This window comes from Boleophthalmus pectinirostris, unplaced genomic scaffold (assembly GCF_026225935.1).
Source record: "Boleophthalmus pectinirostris isolate CB_2022bp ecotype Guang Dong unplaced genomic scaffold, ASM2622593v1 HiC_scaffold_3, whole genome shotgun sequence".
In the NCBI taxonomy this organism is placed as follows: Eukaryota; Metazoa; Chordata; class Actinopteri; order Gobiiformes; family Gobiidae; genus Boleophthalmus; species Boleophthalmus pectinirostris.
In genome coordinates, this window is record NW_026571299.1 from 44,249,267 (window position 1) to 44,265,465 (window position 16,199).

Consider the following 16,199-nt stretch of genomic DNA (forward strand, 5'->3'; position numbering starts at 1 on the left):
CTACCCTGCTGTAGACCCCACCTCCCTCTCTCCCCTCTCCCTCTCCCCACCCCCCTCTCCCCCTCTCTCTGTGTGTCCCAACTCACACTCTGGGCTTCCTGTAGGATAGTCCCGAGCCCCAGGCCAGATGGATGTGTGTCTGTCTATCAGGCTGCAACTTGTCATGTAGGGACTGTACAGCAAACTGCCTGGATGACAGAGACAGCGCTCAAGTAAGTGCCTATATGTTTAACTCTTTGTATATTTGGATTTCTCTATGTGGGTGGAGGTGAAGGTCTGGGACAAGAGAAAGATTTCAATTAGCTACTTAGCTGTGGTCTGGGTTCACCTCCGGTCTCTTTACACTTTGGGGGAGTCTAAAACATAGTGTCTTGTTGCATTAAAACAATAAATATTTCGTGGGCGAGCTCTTAATTTACCTTATTTGTCTAAACAAATTTAAATTTAATTTGCTTTGTTGATGTTGGGTTTATTACGAGAAAGTAGAGTTGACTTGAGGACATTTCTTCTTTTTGTCTTTTGAGGCTCTCATAAAAAGAAGAAAGTTTGGTTGGACAAGATAATTGCTAAGGGGAAGTGGTCGCTATCTTGTGAGTTGTCTCAGATTTGTAATTTGTGCTGCTATGGCTGTTGATAATTCACTAGTGGTGGCAATCTGATGAAATTAGATGTGGAAGATATACTGGAAATTTCTGAATATCTCAATGATTTTTTTTATATATATGCAAAATTAGGATATTGAGTATATTAAAACAACTAAAAAGAACTTCATAGAGAGACAGAAACATCTAGTACAATTTTACAACTGTGTAAATCGATATTTCTGCATATTTGTGGTTAGTTTTGTAGTCCATTCATGTTTTTTTTGCAAGACTTGAATCTCAACCAAGACATACAGTTACATTTCAGCACATTCATGCATTGTTAAAATATCTCTAAATATTGTTATTGAGATTATGTAAATAAATACTGTACAGACTTATACTTTACTGATTCACAAGGGATATTATAGATTATTTATGTCAATATTCCCTACCTTTAAATTAGCAAATTCTTAAAGTAACATTATGATCGACATGTTAACAGCCACTCTCAACCTGATATGTGAAGTCATCATAGGTGTCACAGATTCGGTTGTACAAGCGCTCATACCTGTCATGGTGGATTTACTCCCGTGCAGTATATTAGGAAACAGTTTGTGGTAGGCTAACGTCAACAGCTGTGTGTGCTTATGCAGTGTAAAGCAAAGCAGAGCGACTTTAAATCCAAGCCCTTAACATGCAGTGGTCCGGAGCCGCCTGGCCATCAGAGCCACTGGTGGAGAGTGTGGCTTACCACCGTGTCGCTGCCTGAGGGGTCTGTCTGTGTACGGAGTGTTCACCTTTCAACTTGTAAACGAGCAGACAGGTTTTGGGGTCACTGGCATTAGATAACATGCTAATAAAGTGATTATATTTGGTAGTCTTACGAACGTGGATTTCAGTGATAATGATATATCAGTGTTTTCCTTTAATAGGCAAAACAATTTTTGCTCTCTGAAAACAAGCTGAACAAAAATGGGTTATACAAATGATACTGTTTGCTTGTGGTATTGTCGTAAACATTAGGGCTGGGTATCATTAAGAAGTTGCTGATACGATACATACCTCGATACTTAGGCCACGATACGATGCATATCATATCTTAATACAGTGCACTTTTGATTCGATACGATATATTTCAAATCGATTCAATATGGTTCAATAAAATATAAAAGCTAAACCATGGCTGTGATACTAAAAGTCTTTGTAAAACCACTTCTTGTGCAAAGTTAATATGAAACACAGTGAAAATGTCAAAAGTGTTGCATAAAAAAAGTTTCCTTCCACTAAACAAGCAACAAAACTGTGGCACTGTAAGAAAATAATTTAGTAAAAAATATTTAAAAAATTACTCTTGGCGATATATCAATACAGCACCCCACAGTATCGATACAGTATCATCACTTTAAACGAAATGATATATCGATATTTCAATATTTTTGCACATCTGTAGTAAACATGTAGAAGTACTTTTTCTAAATCAAAAACACTGACTTTATTTATTTTTCTGATGATAAAAATATTTGAATTGTTGTGGTATTATTCAGTTTTATGTAAGAATAGGTTTAACAGAAAAAAACAAAAAACAAAACCTAGAACTGGTGTATCATATATTGTCTTACTTTTCTGTTGCCTCATGTGAACGAGTAGCTAAAACAACTTTTAAAACAGGTTCGTATCACTTTGCATTGAACTCAAATACCATGACGAACTATTACCTACTCTGTGGTTGCTATTAGTCAGATTGAAGCTTTCCTATATGTAACTGTCTGTCAATACTTCTCAGATTGGCTAACAGCACTAAAATAGCAACTGTTTCCCTATAAAGATTGAGTTACTTACACTCACTTCTCCTAAAACCTCTTATATAGCCACGTGTCAACAAGGAAGCTGTTTTAACCCCCCCACAAGTGGATTTTTGTGAAAGGGGTAAAGTCAAATTAGCAAATAGGAGATAATTCAGCGGTCCATCTCGTCTTGACTCTTTTTTTTCCCCGGGCACTCAGTAAACACATTGAAGAGCAAACGTTTTTAACTTGGAGTGTTAGTGGCGAAGCTCTTCTGCTAACTGACTCAAGCCAATGAAGGGGGCGCACATAACAGGCCGGCCACACTGGCTTTTGTGAGCACGAGGGTCTTTACATAACCCACATAACCAGGCATATTGTCTAGCAACCAGTGCGCCGCTGAAGGGCCTTGTAAATGGAGGAGGGGGTCCGCTTGAGTGGAGGCCAGTAGCCGTTCAAGAGGCTGCAGGACTGAGGCTTGTTCCAGCTCCTCTGCCTGGACCACGGAGCCAATGAACTTCCTCACTAGCAAATGGTCAGTGTAGAATTTATATTGAACCTGAAAAAAGTCTGTTTTGTTTTCTTTTACACATTTTTGACTCAAATGTAACTTTTCTGTGTAATTCTGGGCCAACCACCTGTTCAATGGTTTTTCAAAAGTATCAAAAATCTTAATTAGATACTATATTAAGCAAGTATTACTTCTGAAAAAAATAAAACTCATATAGCTTTGACCTTTTTTAGTAACTAACTAACACCAAGTGATATAATAAACAAATACTGTAATTTTATTATTTTGTGTTGAAAAGGAGCTTTTAAAATGATAATTTGTGTATCAGAATCGGTATCAAGTATCAAGTTTGTTCTTTAGAATCAAAATCAAGTTTAAATTTCAGTATTGTGACAACACCATTTCTTTATGTTGGATTTTAGAAGATTTTATGCTTTGTCAGGGTCATTCCACATAAATCATTGAACTTTATCTATCTTTATGAAGTCAAGCAGGGGTTGCAGGTAAGATCTGTGGAGAGGCAACCCTACTGACAGAAATAATGCATAATTTTCAAGGTATTTTTGAGCAATAAAACCAACCACTATGAAATAAATGCAAAATAGATCAGTTTTATGCCATACTTTGGAACATTACAAGCAAAGCATTAACATCTCCTTGGAGACAAGCAAGCAGGGAGCAGATCTTCCACCAGAAAAGTTATACAATTCATCTTTAAGCTCTTATGAGTTTATTTGCTTGTACGATTGGCACCAAAGTTTAAGATACCACATTAAAATTTCTCCATTAAATTGAATTCCTTAGTCAATTTGCCCTCCTCTTCTCCAGTCCAGACTCCACAAAGCCAGGCCTTCTTCGTCCTCTTCTCTCTGTTTTGGGTTTATGCCAGAATTCCCCTGGACCTGCCCAGGATGTTGAGGTATATTTTTCCTCCCTGCTCCTGGCGATTAGTTTTTTCAAGATGTTTTGCTTATGGCTGCCCAGAAATGTTTGCATATCTCCCCTATTGCTGCATACATCATACCCCTATACCTTGATACTACAGTATACATAGTGTAACCTATGGATGTCTTTATGGACAAATCTTTCAACTTCACTTAGAGTCAGGAAAATGTTCTATGCTACCAGCTATTGACTTCTTATTAGTTCCCATTTGCATATGCTTATTTCAACCAAAAATATGGAATATGCTGTACAGTTTCAATGCTCTTTTTGAATAACAATCTCAGTCATAATAATACACCACTTCAGAATGTATCACAATTCAATTGAAACTTGAATTTGAGTGGCTACAATTTGTGGCAAATTAAGTAGCATAATTTCCTTTACAAACAACAAAATGTATATTAAAACTGCTAACCTTCTAGTTTGGTGTAGTTTATGTAATACTTATTTTAATTCAGCAGTTCCTAGACAGATTTTCTCTCAAATGAAAATATGTAAAATGTGTGATCTAAACAGAATCCAACTAAAACATAAAGTACATTGTCTAATTATAATAGCATAAAAATCTCAATTAGATATTTATTCAAAATCATGTGGCCCTCATGCAAATTATTCAAATAATTCATTTGTAAACTCCATTAGCAGTGGTGTAACGTAACAAAGTAAAAGTTGTAAAGTGCTGTACTTTATAAATTTTACGTATTTTTACTTTACTTAAGAAGATTTTAAAGTGGTTACTTTTACTTTTGAGAGAAGGTATCTGTACTTTTTACTCCACTACATTTTATAAATGGACTGAAAAGTGAAAGCATTTGTATAATTGTTTGAGACTCCTGAAAAGCCTGGGTGGTTTATTTTTAACACGTTCATAGTTCATAGCAAACAAAAATATACAATAAGAAATGATTGATTGAGTTGTTTATATTTAACTTTTTTTTTAAATCAGAATATTTAAAGCTTTATTAGATCTCAAAATATGTGCAAAAAAACTTTTAGTCTTTAAGTACATTTTAAATGGGTACTTTAATACGTTTACCTATGTTGATTTTTTTCATGTGATACTTTTCCTTCTGTATCTGTACTTTTACTTAAGTAACAAAGCTGAGTCCTTCTTCCACCACTGTCCATTAGTAACAGTTCTGCATGTCACCACAGCACTTCACCTGTAACTGTGACTCGGCCCTCACTCTTCACATGACCCCAGCACTTGCTCTTGGATTAGATGATAATGACCCATTTATCAGCTACACAGGAGTCTGCTGTCATTCCTAACAGCCTCCTGCCAGGACAGAGGAAGCTTTTACTACCACTCCTGAGATGCCCCCCTATTGTCCCCCAATACACAAAAACAAGGTGTCCCGACGGCCCCTGTTCTAGTTGCTCTGCTGCACTTTCTCGCTATTGTCCAGCAATCAGTGAGGAGAAGGGAAGGGGGAGAGGTGTTGTGTGGGTGCTTTGAAAAGATGTGTGAAATAGGAGTATGGGTATTAGGGGGTTTGCAGTGGTCGGGGGTCTATTGTCCCAAATGCTGAGCCCCCCACTGGCACCCATGATCTGTCCCATTCATGAACCATAGTCCCTGTGTGTCTCTCTCACCAGTGTCATTGCACCATGCTTGTTTTCTCTCAGCTTTCCTTTTGCTCCACAATCAGTGCCAACATCTGGAGGGTCCGAGCAGCTCCATTTGAATATATAGCACCCATAATGCACATAATGACTTTCAATTAGTAGCATAGTGTTTTGATAACGTACTGGTGTAGTGTGTGCAAGCTTTTAAGTTTTGATCAAGTTGGTTATCAAAATATAAAGTTTGCATAGCCAGGAAAATAAAAGTCATTTATGTGAAATTAAATTGTAACTTATTTTCTTCTATATAATAGTTTTAAACCCAGTGGTGGAACGTAACAAAGTAAAAGTAGTAACATGGTTTTAGGTTTTAGGTACTTTACTTAAGTACAAGTTAAAGAGGATAGTTTTTACTTTTACTACATTTGAGAGAAGGTACCTGTACTTAAAAAAGCTTGGAAAAAAATTATCGATCTTGTTTCTGTTGAATTTAATTCAGCACAAATCTTTTCATGTCATACTGTTACTTTTATGTATTTTTGCCCTGATATCTGTAGCTGCTGTAATTTTATGTCGCTATTTCATTATGTTAAGGTGCAAAAGTATTAGTACCACGGTGCCAGTGGTTCAGTCAGTAAAGCATATGTCCATGAGTGTTGTCATGATAGTAAAATTTCAAACTCGATTTTGATAAAAGTAATAGACTTGATATGCAATACTGATTCTGATACCATAATGATAATAAAGCACACTCTTTTTAGACAGTAGGATGGAATTTTCAACATAAAATCATAGTATTCTTTACCATGTACTCTGTGTAGGATCCCTCAGTCGTCCTTGTAGGTTCCATAGTGGTCCATGGGTTTATACTCGTCTATGTGGTCTTATACAACTTCTGATACAGCTCAAGTTCATTCTAAAGCAGTTAGTGTTGATAATAAATAAGTAGTTATGTCTGTTTTTATCCTTGTTTTATTATTGTACATTAGTATCTGAGTTTCAGTGCTTTTGACAATGCTAATGTAGTAGACATAACCCATAACACTGGCTCACCACACGTACTGTCTTGACTGCAGTGGTTCATGTGTATAGAAGTGTGTGTTTATGTGTGAATGCTTCTTTGATTCAAATTACAAAGGAGTCGATTTTGTAATTGTGTATTATTAATTGCATAGAAACCTCTGCCTTGATGTCACTGCTTACATTTAGTTTGATTAGACTTGTGACAGATTGTGAGTTGGTGTGTACATACACCTATTTGCACAGGGTTATCCAGCTCGCGCGGGGCCAACAGGAGTCGTACAATTGTCAATAGTACAAGTCTATAAAAACTTGTCATTGACAAAGAGAGAACAAACAGCTCCAGTTTGTTCAGGATTTCCTCCCAAACAGCTCAGAGACAGGGCCGGGGTCTGACTCAAGACTACGCACTCCACCGGGGAACGCTCGTCTGCACACAGGAGTTACATCATGCATACAGTAATGTGCAAAGTCATCGTAGGGAGATGGTTAGGAAATGGATTTGAAATTGTTTTTAAATTAATATAAACAAATCTTTGGAAGTCTTAACTGAACCTCAGAAATATAAGTTGTAAAAGTGTGTTGTTATCTTTTATTAGGCCTGTCACAATAACACATTTTGAAGCACAATATATTGCTATGGAGAAATATTGCGATAAACAGTAACACTGAAACTACTTCATTCCACTGACACAAAGCTTTAATCTCTCATTTTTAAAAATATTGTATCATTAAAAGGCTTGAGCTGCAACAAATAAACAGCAGAATTAACTTATAAATAGCCATAGAAGTTATTGTTTCTACTATCTACAGCTCAAATCTTAACTTGTTACATAAAATGGCAGAAATCTCTTCACTATTGCAAAGAAATTTTAAACACAATAAATATTGAGCCCCAAAACATAAACTGATCTAGTATTTATTGTGACAGGCCTATCTTTTGAATCTTTTGAATTCTTAAAGTTATGTAAATGAGTTTTAATACATAATGAAAAAATAGTTTATGTATTAGTAGAATGATTCAGGCCAATTAATAATTCATTAATATTTTAACCCTGACTCCTAACCGTAACCCTTTGAATTAAGTAGCTCTTAACCCTGACTTCTTAATCCTTAATAAAATACTTCCTTGTTATAAATTAAGTCCTTGTTCACACTTTATTAAGGTTAATTTTGGTGTAGTTATCATAAAGTGTTACAGCATTTTTATTCTTTTGAAACTTAAATTTGAAATAGAATTGATTAAAACTGTAAAAATCTTCAAACCATTTTCACAGATTATTAATGAACTGGCTCCACTATTGACTGCACACTCATCAGATATCAGCAGCTCCCCATAAAAAGCCAAAGCAACGTCTAGCCATCTTAAATGTCTGCCTTGTAAATGTTTTCAGCTGGAGCAGAGCAGGACTGGTACAACTGTGGAGTGTGGGCAGGAAATGAGACCAAGCTGTTGTAAAAGAAGCACCACAAGTGTTAGAGTTTTCACTAGTAGGCCTGTCACAATAATTACCATATCAACGTATCATTCAGTATATGAAAGCTGGAACAATATTTTTTGTTGTCTGTATTTATTGCGTGCATTTTTTCTTTGTAGTAGAGGAACAATTGTGGTTAGTTTTTGGCTATAAGAAAATATGTAAGCCATAAAAGGTTGAATTAATAACTTCTGTGACTTCTATTACAGATTAAAGTATTTCATTCTGCTATTTATTTATTGCAGCTAATGTTTTTTAACAATATTATAGATTTAGAATAGTTTTTGTGTTTTAAATCTCCTCTTGTTTTTTGTGTCAGTGGCATAAATTAGTTTCAATATTATCATTTATGGTTTATATATTTACTTCAGCAATATGTCACACTTCAAAATGTACGTCATTGTGACAGGCCTAATGACTTTTCAGGATTGATTGTCTTTTTTTCAATCTATATTTGCTAATTTATTGTCCCGTCCTCTTAACTGAATGAGCACACTTTGTTTGACCCTAGATATAGAGCACATTTTCTTGAGTAGTTGTGAGAAATGTGAATGACAACAGTGTCCCAGGTCACAACTGTCCTGGGGGATAAGGCCTGCACAATGGGAGCACCACACTAGAGCTCTTGTGCAAACAAAGTGTTCTTCAATGAAGGAGCTATTTTAAAATGATCTCTCTTCACAGGCAGAGAAGCACCTCCACTCTCTGTCCTGCTCCCCCTCCTCTGGGATTTTACCCTTTTTGTGAAACTCAAACTTTAATCTCACCTGAACTATTTTTAGGTGAAAGAATATCCAGTTTAAGCAAATCCACAACCTCCTAATAATGCCCAAATCTCACTATATATAATGGGAGGTTCTGAATGTATTTACACATAAGATACATGAAGAATCAGCATTTACAGAAATTGACACTGTCAACAGGTTTAGTAAATCCTGGAAAGTAACAGGACATGTTAAAAGAGCTGTAGTGAGCTTTTGGCCAGAGAGCTTGTTAAGCAGGAGACAGATTTAAGGCGAAAGCCACACTGAGTACCGAGAGCATAGAAAAAAACTAAATGGGGGTAAGTTCGGAGGTGGAGAGGCAGTGATTAAAATTCATCCCACGATGCAAACAAAAGGAGGTATGGAAAAGGGGAGAGAGCTGCAGAACAGAACAGGGCTGGGGTGGGTAAGAAAGATTTGGCCTGAAAAGAAGATTGTAAGCTCCCTTCCAAACCTCAACCTCTTCCCAAATGAGCGCCTTTGACTCACTGCACAATTATCCTGTGACAGACGAGAGAGGGGAGTGAGGGGAGAGATAGAGAGACAAGGAGAGATGGAGAGAGGACAGGCTTTTGCTCCATGGGGTTTGTAAAGGCATCAGAACAGGGGGTCAACAATTGACTCAATTACAAGACAAACTCTGTGAGGGCCCTACAGGCCACTCAGCCTGGTCTGCAGCTCTGCACTTCTCTTTGCTCCTAAATGTTTGCCCCTCTTCAGGTGCCCCTGGCAGCAGCCGCAGCTCCAGGCCTGGCCAGACTTTCACCTTTTCACTCGCTGACAGAAGAGAGAGCACAGACAGTGAAGAGGTAGAGACTGCTTTTATAGTCGCTCATGAATAAGAAACATCTGGTGGCCCTGTCATTACACAGGTGCAGTCGGGAAACTTGGGTCAAACATTTCACTTTTATATGTCTTTATTGCTAGAATTATTTGATTACTAAATACTGTTGTATGTGTTATGACAAAACAACAACTGTTGTCAAGCATAAAAAGGAATATTAAATTTTTTTGTACAAAGATAGTTTAAAAGTAATCTCGCACCTGTTTCTTCTTAGTCTTCTTTGGTACAGAGTTATGGCAGTGTGTGTCATTGTTGCTGGTGACCCTGCATTGCTAAGGTGGGACAATACAGTGAGGAATGGGCCCTACACAAAGGGTCTGCAGTGCTTCTCTTGTGGGTCAAAAGGCCTGCTCATGCATAGTACCGCTGCTCCCTGCTCTTTTTGTCCCTCTCTCCGCTCTCGTCCGTCTCTCCTCTCTCCATCCCTGCGATCCCCTGCTCTCCTCCTTTGTCCGGCAGCGTGCAGGCTCTCAATACCACACACAGACTCTGAGGCAGGCTGCGCACATTTTTTCCATCTTGAGTGAATCACTGTTGTTTTTTGCTTTCGCCAACTTTACAGGAAGCCGTCTCGCATTACACTCCTTTTATCTGTGATTTATGTTAAGTTAAAAAGACAGTGGAAACATTGTGCATGTTTAAAGATGACCCAAATCTTGCTCAAAAACGCCGGAGACATTTTATATCACCAACAAATTCCTATAGAAGTTGAGTCTTCCTGATTATTTTAAAACATTATTTATGTACTGTTAACAGTGTTCCTGGATTGAAAAGCAATGCTGTAGAGGAAATTCTCAATTACTGAATTACAAAATGTGTAGGTGATTTTTTTCCCCAAAAAAACATTTGTGATAGTTTGAGCTTCCCTCCATCTTTTGTTTGTCTGTATACAGATACTTACAGTCTGTCCCTATAGCAGTAACAGTTGAGTATATAAGTTTACGTCTGGATGAGTGCTGGAGGAGTGTGTGTTTGGGTCTACATCACTGAGTACTGCACAGAAACAGAGGAATGTAGGGGCCAAGCTCACAAGTCCCTCCCTGAGCTGCAGATAACATCAGTGTTTACGTGCACAAATAACACATCACTGCTCACTGCAAAACATCCCTGCATGTGGACTGTTCATAGGAGTGGGTCCAGTCCAGTGTTTATTAGTGATGCAAATTTGTACAGTATTGTTTGGGATTTCAGAAATGATTTTGTACTTGTGTTTCCTTGTATGATATTTTATTTATCATACAAGGAATTTATTTGCCTTCACTATTGTACATGTTTTTAGAGGTAGGGACAACTGGAGTATCTTGAGAAAACGAGGGAAGAACATGGATTCAGAACCCTCTTGCTGTGAGGTGTTAGCACTAGGGATACACTGATTTTCATACTTTTTTCATACTTTTATTTTAAGCATTTGCAGAAACCTGATATTAACCAATAGTGGTGGGATGGAAAATGGGATTTATTTCCTTAAAACATTATCTTATTACACAAGAGATCCAGTTGTGTTATGTAACTGTAATATGTCATTTATACTTGAAGTAACTACTGAACAGCTTCGTATAAATAAAAGCTCAATTATTATGAGATATTCTAGGCTAAAATCAGTCTGTAAGCACTCTTATTGCATGCAATTTAAGTCCCAACCATGGTATTGACTGAACTGGTATAATGAAACCAATACTCAATCCAGCTATTTTTTCAGTATCGGCACCAATATTCAATACCAGTATTGGTACTTGTGCACCCCTAGGGAGCACTAACCACTAGACCACTAACCAAGACTGGAATGGCTATTACACCAGAGCTGTCAGAGTTATTTGATATTATCTTTATTGGGATGGAATACAAAGTGAAGTAAATCTATCAGTTCTGGAAAATTACGCAATAAATAAAGCAGCGGTAATAAACCAATTTATTGTAGAACTATACAAAAGTGCTACTATTTACTGGGTACTGGGTGCTAAAAACTATGATACACATCTAAATTGTAATTTTTCTAAAAAAAAATTTATTTTAAGTTTTACTAACAGATGCTCAAACCCAAACTTCAGAAAATGCTAAAATAAAATAAAAATTATATATATAATAAAATAGATTACTTGAAATTTTTATTTTTTTTCAATATACAATATCAATGCATGCTTTCTTATTACTTTTATATTGCTTTTGTGCTACTATGTATAATGCTGTCTTTATGTATGCTAATATGTAAGGTAATGTATATTATTTATATGTGCACTCACTCCCTCTTACAAATGTTCTTACAATAGATACGTCTGCGTGTTGTGTATTGGAGCCAGCCTGGCCCCTCCCCTCCTCCTCCGCTCATCACAGCCAATCATTAGCAGATTTGTTACCTTTTAGTCATGGTAATGCCCCTTAATTACAGTCATGGGGGGGTCAGTGCATACAGCTCCACAGCTCCAAATGTAGCAAGGCAGGCCCATTGTTTAGTGCAGAGAAATCCCCAAGCAGGCCAGCAACCACCTGTTGTTGGATCAGTCTGCCTGTCCACACTTTCTTCTACTCTGTAATAAATAAGGGGAGGTGGGCAGAGATCAGGGCTTCTCCTCTCAGCTCCTTGTTGTGAGTGGTGACATGGTTTTTGCAGACAAACTCTTTTGGAGAACTACTGGTGATCATAGCACAGTGGTTGTGGATGATGAAACATTTTGATTTGATTTACGATCTTAATTCTGGATTAGGGCTAGAGTTAGAGTCAGTCTTACACTAAAGTTTAGTCTATGCAGCAAGTTACTGGAGATCTTCTACCAGTCTGAGGTGGTCAGCCTCCTGTACTTTGCTGTGGTCTGCTGGGGTAGCTACATCAGTAAAAGGGACATTGGGTGGATTGACAAACTGATCCATAAAGCTGGTCACGTGAGCTGGAGACATTTGTCACAGTGAGGGACAGGAGGACACTGGACAAACTGCTCTCCATCATGGACACTCCTGCTCACCCACTGCACCAGACTATACAGGGACAGATAATACTCCCTACAACTGTACAACAACTCACCCACTGCACCAGACTATACAGGGACAGATAATACTCCCTACAACTGTACAACAACTCACCCACTGCACCAGACTATACAGGGACAGATAATACTCCCTACAACTGTACAACAACTCACCCACTGCACCAGACTATTGAGAGACAGATAATACTCCCTACAACAACTCACCTTTATTTAACAGATAACCCTATGTCCTGTTGATCATCATATCATTTTGCACAGTCTTCCTTATGACCTCTGGTATATATCTGAGATGTTGTATTACTTATTTATCTATTTTACTTTAACTTGTACATATACATTTATATAACCGAGCCTCATTTGACACTTGTCTCTTTCTATCTTTTTGCGACTTATTTATAATTTATTATTACCATTTATATTTTTTTATCTTTTTGTTATAATGTGATGTGTGAGCTGCTCTGTCCAAATAATTTCCCTTGTGGATCTGTAAAGTATAAAACAGGTAGTTTAATAATTTTACTTAAGTAGATGTTTTCATGTGATACTTTTACTTTTACTAATCTTTTGCCCCGGTATCTGTACTTAAGTTACAAAAGTGAGTACTTTTTCCATCACTGGTATGGAGTCATTTAAAAGCTTTTACTGGTCAGGATCAAACTCTAAACATTTTGGTAAGTGAGCTCAAAATTGGTTCATTTTTACCTACTCCATTTTGGTGGGAAGAACTACTATACTAGAAACAGTTTTATTACATGACAAAGTGGCAATTTTATTACATTTTGGGTTTTTATTACATAATGTGGTATGGAACAGATTTGTGAACTTAAATTAGTTCTTAAAGCCAAGATTCAAAAAGCACATAACAGGGATTGGAATTTGGAGCTATAGCAGTTTTCCTGTCTCTTTTTGACCATACAAAAACTCAATAAGACTTTTGTGTAAGATTTTGGCTTTTGATCATATATTGGCCCCTCCCACTCTGTAAAGTGTGCGGTGCATGTGAGTCTGTTTGTGCGCGTCTCCTGAGTCACATGCTAAGACCCGCACCAACGCAAAGATCCCAGCCAATTAAACACTAATACTAGCCCGGATGCCTTGGCCCTTACTAACATCTGGGTATTAAACTAAACGGCTGTGATGTATTAGTTATGAAGTCAGCAGCTCAGAGGAGGACCACACACTGTACTGTACTATAAGATCCCAATACTCTATAATTTGTCTACACATAATTGATGACATTGGGTTATATAAATGGCAACCAGAGTGAAACATAGAACATCATGTGGTGTTCCCTAACAGCAAATAAATTACAAAATGGCAGCTTTTATTTTGAAATGACATATTGAGATCAGAGCTTTGAAGACAGCATTTTTGAAGAATGCATTTTCCCATTAGGGTTATACCAGGATTAGAACAGGACCAAACCAAGTCCACATCAGGCCTCAACAAACCTTTAATAAGTGTTTTTATTCAGTTGTTTTGTAATGTTAGTGGAGCTGTGGTTTCACTGACACAAGCTCGTAATAAAACTATGAAATGTTAATTGTCTCCTCTCACATTTTTATTCTGGTGGTCAAATAAATCATACTCCTTCTCATGCTACAGTTGCTCAGACAATATTTTAATCTACTTTGGATTATGGTTGAACAATTTGGTAGAAATATTTCACTGCTATTTTTAGTTTATATTTTAATTATAGGATTTTGTTCAAAATTCATTTTTGAAACGCTTCCAGGCAAAATGACAAAAAGACTGAAATATGAACTGACAAACTAATACAAAAATCACATTCCGAGCATGTCTGTACAGATCTAAACTACAGGGTTAGAAGTTTTTATGCAGAATAAGACTTTAATTATGGTACTTCAAAAATGGCAGCCTTAGTGATTTGCTAATTGCGTCCATTCAAATTGCAACTTTGATTTGATAGTGATTAATCTTTGGATTAAAGGTCCTATATTACACAAAATTGATTCTTGTGATCTTTGAGTCATGGTATAATGGTGTTACCTCATCAAAAACATACCCAAAGTTGTCAGATGAAGAAAAGAGGTAGAGTGCTTCACTGGGTCATAAAAGAGTTAAAAAATAGCAGTACAGGTGCTCTACGAGGGTTAGACTAGTAGTCTTAAACAAAAAGTTGCTCTTACTGAAAAATATAAAAGTGGGCAAGGTACAAACCCGTAGCCAGGCTGGTGCCACCTAGTACCTTCAATCATTTTCATTTCTCAGGAATCAGAAGACACTAGACGGTTCGCAAAAACCCTGGAAGTGTAAGTCCGGGCACCAGCCGATCAGCAAAGAGCCATATATTCAGTGTTTGCAGTGATTCCTGAGATCGAGGATTTAAAGCTGGAACAAAGAGAATGTTCGGTGAATTTTGTCAAGGGGAAAGATATTTTTGCCCTTCTTCCTATGGGATTTGGGAAAAGCTTAATATACCAGTTAGCCCTGTTAGTGGTACATTACATACGTCACAACCAAATAGCAGAGATTGGTTAAATGTTTGAGTAATCCTTTTACCTTTTATCTTTAGTTCAGTAGATGTGGGCATTTCCAGGGCTGAAATTGTCCAAATGATTCTACTGAAGGTGTATGGATTTTAAAAAGACAGTGGAGTACTTCCTACCACATGGCATCACAAGATGGGACCGACTGAATGAGAAAAGAATCATAAATAAGCAGTGTTTGTGTGTTAAATGTTTGTGAACAAAATTAAGTTTTACTGTAATGTACAGTTCAAAAAGATTCTTTGAAAATACAGTGGCAAGCGATGACATAACTTGGTGTAACAATGACCTACACACGGTGAGAGAGGGAGAGAGAAAGGAAGAGAGAGACACACACACATAAAGGGAGAGAGAGAGTACGTCAAACTGGTGAAGACAAGTTTTCACAAGTGTCCTCAGCTGCTGGAGCCCGTTTAACTATAGTTTACATCTCACACACAAAGGCCATCTCAGAGCAGTGCGTTTGCTCATCTCAAGTTCGACTAATTTCATAATGATTATTCAGGATGTTCAGAGCCTAAAGTGGAGAATTGAGAACTGTAATTATAGATTACTGCCATGTGGGTTTCAGAGAAGGAAGAAAACACGCACTATTTACATTTGACTCATTAAAGTAAGTAGGGCTTCACTATACTGTATGTGCACATTGTTTGGTTTGTGTCATAAATTTTTTACATTTGAAGGACAATTATTCAAAGTTGCACTGTGTAACTTTTTGATTGAGGGTTCGTCACCTTCTTGTTTCTATAGATATGTCATTGCTCTGCCTGGAATGTTCCACAATATGACATTAAACAGCTTTATTTTACATTTAAATTACAGGTGGTTTTATGGCTCAAAAATATCTTGACCTGACCTTTAACTTGTTCTGGTTTGGTTTCTATGAATAGAAAGGTTTAATGCCATATGGTGAAACATTCCAGACAAAGCAATAACATCTCCATGGGAAAAAGCATTTGACAGACACTCCACCAGAAAAGTTACACAATGCATCTTTAAGTTCAAATGTTAATCAGTGGACAGAATGAATATACAGTATGAGTGAGAAAGATCCATTTATGATTGAAACATTGTCAGATTGATCTAATAAATGCAGTTTAGAGTGAGTGTGCAGGTCTATTTTCAGTGCCGATTATTCCGGATTAGGGAAAAATATGTGAGTAATTTACACACTGTTTGTAGTTTTTCTGAAATTTAGTTCAGTGTCAAAGA

At 37.1% G+C, this 16,199-nt stretch overlaps 1 protein-coding gene across 1 annotated transcript in view; it reads left to right on the forward strand.

The window, feature by feature from the left end:
• gli1 (GLI family zinc finger 1) overlaps window positions 1-16,199 on the forward strand; it is a 59,281-nt gene that overhangs the window by 18,853 nt on the left and 24,229 nt on the right.